Source organism: Larus michahellis, unplaced genomic scaffold (assembly GCF_964199755.1).
Source record: "Larus michahellis unplaced genomic scaffold, bLarMic1.1 SCAFFOLD_69, whole genome shotgun sequence".
In the NCBI taxonomy this organism is placed as follows: Eukaryota; Metazoa; Chordata; class Aves; order Charadriiformes; family Laridae; genus Larus; species Larus michahellis.
In genome coordinates, this window is record NW_027436445.1 from 1,140,320 (window position 1) to 1,146,085 (window position 5,766).

A 5,766-nucleotide genomic window follows, 5' to 3' on the forward strand; every position below is an offset into this window, starting at 1 on the left:
TATTGAGATTCCATCGTTACTCCGGGTCCGTCTCCCACTCCGACATCCTCCGACATCTGGTAGCAGAGGATGGTTCAGCACGACTGAGTTCTCCGAGACTGCGATAAGCAGCTAGAGGAGGGGAGTGGGAAACTTCGGCTGGGAGACGTGCTGCTTGGGCGCATCAGCGGGAGCAGACAACGGCGTGAGGTCGCTCCTCACCTCCCAGGCGCAGCTATGGAAACAGAAGCTGCGGCCACGCTACTCGCTGGGATCCTCTCTAAGAGAGGGATTGAAACACCAGCGAAACTGTTGCTCAAACTGATTAAGCCGGGGCAGGAGATGGGACAAAAAGTAACAAAAGAAGAAGGGGCTATATTAAGACTTCTCCTGCATATCCTCTCTAAGAGAGGGGTGAAATACGATGAGCGTATGCTCCGAAGGTTGTTAATATGGTGCAGAGAGAACGGATTCGCACCAGAGCCCCAGACAGCTTTTAAACCAGAAATATGGGAGGCTGTTGGGAAAAAACTGTGGGAAGTGATAAGTAAAGGAGACAAAGAGGCATCACCGTTAGCGACGACATGGTGGTTGGTGTTATCGACCTTACAAGATATGAACGCGGAGCGAGCCACGGCAGCCGGGGCTTTTGCAGCGTTACAACCCACTGGAGGGGGATCGAACAGGCCAGGTCCGAAGGTCTGGGACAATCCCCTGCTGATCCCCTCTGCTCCACCTGAGGCCGATGGAGGAGGCAGAATGTCAGCAGAGAAGGACAGAGCCGGAGCTGTTTGCTCCTGACATTGCCTGCCCGCCTCGCCCCCTCCCCTCCCCAGTTGTCCCCCTGAGATAAAAGTGCTGGTTTTGTATGTCTGCTGTGTAAGTGTGTGCGGGCGCCGGCTTATACCTGCTGATCAGCATGTGTGCTACTGTTTGCTTTTTGTTGTGTGCAGTGTCGTTAGGTGACTCCACTGGAGCAGGCGTTCTGCCCGGTGTGGTACTGTTCTCGTATGCAACTAGGGCTGACACTCCGTCAGGTGAAGAAGTTTGTGTATACACAATGTTTAGACGTAAGGCGAGCATGCCCCAGGTAGATACACCAGGATGGGCTGTAGAACCGATGGAAGTCCTGAAATATTGGGGGAGTTTTCACGAGCCGACACGTTTACACTCTCGGGAACGGCTCGCCCGTGCAGGGCGTATCGCTGGTTGTTTGTTGTTTGTCTATAAGGTCATGGTTGATTGGGAAAAGGAGTTGAGCCAAAATCTATAGGATGCTCTGTAGGAAAATGAGAAACTTAAGGAAAAATGAGAAACTGAGCTCTTGTTGCAAAGGCAGACTTTTATGTCAGTCGTAAGTGATGAAAAAAAAAAAAAGAAAAAAAAAGAGAAAGAAAAAAAAGAAAAAAATGAAAAAGAGGAAAAAAAAAAAAGAAAAAAAAAAAAAAAGAAACCAAACAGGAACAATTAGATGGGAAATGTGCCACGTTAGCACAAAAGTATGCCATAAGCATTATGAGAAAGTGTCAGAAAAAGAGAAATAGGACACCTGATTCAAAGCAGTACCATAGAGATATGGTTTTGGTTTTTTCCTATATGTGTCTATGTTATTGCATGCCTTAGTAGATTGCTCTGTGTTATACCCTGCGAGACTAAAATGAACCCCAGCAGAAGCGGTCTCTTGAGCAAGGGGGTAGAATATGGGAAAGCAACGTCAGATCGGCGAGGAGGATTGTAAATACACTCAAGGGACTCGCACCTGGGTGCTGGAAAACACATATATCACACCAATTGTTATTCATTCTCGGGTGCTTGCAAGAAAAACATTTGGATGACATAAGCCTGTAATGGACTCACAGACACCTTATCTAGCTGCTTGAGAATCTTGGCCTGTTGTGGAAGAAGATCAAAGCACAGTACCAGCAAGAACAGGGAGTCCGCATGCGCTCTTGCTAACGAGGACTCTTTTGCTGCCAAGGATTCGTGATAACAAGGACTCTCTTGCTGCCAAGGATAAGTTTAACAATGCTACTAGTACCGCTATTTCTGAGTTATTGCTAGATGTAGATAGTATTCGATATGCGATGTTGCAAAACAGAACTGCTACTGATTTTTTGCTTTCAGCTCACAGACATGGTTGTCAAGATTTTAAAGGACTGTATTGTGTGAATCTAAGTGACCACTCTAAATCCATCCATGCCCAGCTGCAGGAACTGCACCGACCAAACCAGCAACTTGTGGAGACCACGGGGTGAAATCTCTTTGCTGGATGGACTTGGGGGTGGGGTTGGTTGAAGCAAATTATACTCATTGCCTGTGTGGAAGGAATTTGTCTGTTATGTTTAGTATGCTGTTTGCCGTGTTTAATAAGCATTATACGATCAGCTGTAAATGCTACTTTGCATCGTACCCTTGTACGAGCTGTAGAATATGTTGCTCTAAAAACTATGTGTGTATCCATGAGAACCTGACCTTCACAGAAGAAGATAACAAGAAGGGATTACAACAATGTAGTCACGTATCAGACAGCTGCTGTTAGCAAAGCTGGATCATGAGTTTGGTGAGACTCGCTGCATACGCTGGCCACGTGTGCAGTGACTCTAGCCTGTACTTTTCTACTCAGTCCAGTGCGGGAGAGTCTGGTGGGACTCGCTGCGTGCACTGGCCATGCATGCAGCGACTCTAGCCTGTACTTCTCCACTCAATCCAGTGCAGGATATAAGGAGGTTGTCTCGGGTCAGAGAGGGGGAGAGAGATATGAACACACCTTGAAGATACAGGGGATGCCCTGATGCCCTGAAGCACTGTGTCTGCCCCCCCCGCCCCCCCCCCCCCCCCCCCCGCAAGTTTTATGTTCATTAACCCCAACAGCTCTGAAGGCATTACAGTATGTTGCAAGATAAGATATAGTCTACTACTGCTGCAAGACGCACTGAACACCTTCCTACAAGAATTTCAACTTTATGCCCTGATAGGACAGTGGGATGATGCACTCGCAAAGAGCCTGACTGCGTTAGAGTGGGTATTTTTGCCACATACCTTTTCAAAACCAGTAACTATGATGATCGAAATGTTACCACAATTGTTTTTCCAGGGTCGCTCGTGCTGTCAGCAACTACAATGTATCTGAAATATTACAAAAGGATTTCTCGTGGGTAAATCCAAAGAAATTGGCTTTCTGGGCTAAATTTAGGAATCTGGGTATTTATTGCCTTAGCAGGGTTCTTTTTGATTCTGTTTTTAATTGTGTTTAGTATATAACCTGCTAAGAGCATCACAACAAGGATAACATGTCCAAATTAAAAGCGGTTAAAAAGGGTTTCGATTGGTTAAGCTCATGGGGTATAACGGGATGGTTATCAGACTTACTAAAACAAGGGCTCATGCTATTGTTGGTTATATTATTATTGATTATGGTAGCCTCGTGTGTTCTCCGCAAAGTGACTGACATGATAGAAAATGCCATGCATAAGGTCTGGCTGGCTCAAGAAGAAAAAGGGGGGATTGTAGGAATGTGTCTGAGAGAAAATGGTCACGTGAGCCAGCCTCCCTACTATGAGAGATTAGATTAAGAGCAAAACAGGTGGTAGAAGATGGAGTTAGTTCCTGGGAAAAACAGGGACTGAGAAGGTAGAAAACATGTTGTGCTAATGACTAAGCAATTTACTATGTGAATTCTTGTAACCAACCTGATCTGTGAATGAACTGCATGGACAGCGCGTGAACAGAGACCGTAAGCCAATCATATAGCTGCCGCTAGCGCGTGCTCTTATTGCCTGTCTATATATACTCTGTGAAAACTTGAATAAAGAGAGAACGAACATACTCATATTGAGATTCCATCGTTACTCCGGGTCCGTCTCCCACTCCGACATCCTCTGACATCATACAACAACTTATGGCAAGCGGTACTTAAGGTCGTAACTTAACAACTCAAAAAGGAAAGAGAAACTGAGAGATAGAGAAAGGAAAAGACAGAGAAAAAGACAGAGATAAAGAGATCATTGGTCCTGGTTCCGGTGTCTTTTTCAGGGAATCTTCCCAGGCGTAATCTTCTTTCTTGGGAAAAATCTTCCCAGGCACGGTCGTTGTCTTTCTTCCTCTTCTTTGTTCCCTCCTCAGAGGCACTTATTTTCCCATTTCATGTTTGCTGAATTAGCACGGTCCACCCCCCTTGCTGAGGACAGCCTTGTCTCAGGTTTCTCCCTTCTCCCAGGTGACGTGTAACAAGATGTGGGTGGAGAGACAAGTGTCATAGTCATACAAGTTTAGCATGATCTCTATAATCTTCATTAGCATATGCAGGGTTGTGCACTTTCATATGCATTTTGTGGATAATGAAGCAAAGGTCACTTATTGGACACAATGGCCTTGAGAACAGAGAACTTGGCAAGCTCATCACACCAGTGGCAGAACTATCTTGCCTTCACAAGACGGTCCTACCACTGCTTTTCAGGCGCCTGTTAGCCTTATCCGTTCTTTGAACACCTATTTATCTTCTTGTGAGTGTTTGAGGCATTCCGTTGAAGGCTTGGAGGACCTTCTCCCTCCTGTCAGGGAATTCACGAGCCGTCTCTTACAGCTGAACAGTGCTTAGACAGCATGAAGGCTTTCTCTTTTTCCCACTCTGCCCAAGGGTGTAGGGTAGGGATGTTCCATACCATGTTATGTCACGCTGTCCTGGTTCCAGCAGGGATAGGGTTAACTTTCCGCAGGCTCTGGCAGGGATACAGGTATTCCATCCCAGGTGAGCGGTTTGCAGCTGGAGCTGCCGGGGGAGGGGGCAGGAAGTCACCGCTGGGAGCGGGCTGGGGCGTCCCGGGTCTGGTTGGTGAGCAGCGCTTCCGTCATCGTGTTTGTACATTCCTTTATCCATGTTATTGTTATTATTTTCTTGTTCCCTTTGCTGTTCTGTTAAACTGCCTTTGTCTCAACCCATGAGTTTTGCCTTTTTTTCTTCCGATTCTTCCCATATTAGGGAAGCTCGAGAGAGCGGCATGTGGTTCTTTGTTGCCATCTGAGGCCAAACCACGACACATGCTTAGCAAGAAAAGCTCAAGGAAAGGAGGAAGTGGGGGGATGTTTGTGGTTATGTCATTTGTCTTCCCAAGGAACACTTTGCATGCTGAGGCTCTGCTTTCCAGGAAGTGGATAAACACCTGCTTGCTGATGGGAAGGAGTGAGTACTTTACTTTTTTTGCTTTGTTTGCATGTGCAGCTTTTTCTTCACCTATTAGACTCCTGTTATCTTCATGAACAAGTCTTCTTGCCTTCCTTCTGTTTAATCTGTGTCCTGGAGAAGAGAGGGGTGAGTGAGTGAGTGGCTGTGTGTGCCTGGCTGTTGGCTGGGGCCAGCCCACCACAGGAATTTGGCCACCGCTCAGTTAGGATTCCGGTGTGAAGCACTCCTGATGCAACTCGGCTTGAGGGGCTGAGGCTGACCTCAAGGCTGACTTGAGAAAAACAAGTCCCTGCAGAGACATGGACGAGCTCGGAGCACAGCCAAACCGCTGCAGGATGCCTGTCTGCCTGAAAGGCAGAGAACAAAGGAGGCTCAGATCCCCAGTCCGTTTCACAGTGGGACTCTGCTTACCTCCAGCCTCTGTGGCTCACACATTTTCCTGCCATGCAAGGTGTTTTGTGACCTCTTCAAGTGAAGAAAGGTCAAACTCTTCTCTGCAAATTGCATAGCCGTTGCTCTATAGACTTGACTTTCTCGGCTTTACTTTTTCAAGTGGGGACACCCATCCTGCTGGAGAAGTGGAGAGTATGTAAGAGAGAAAACTA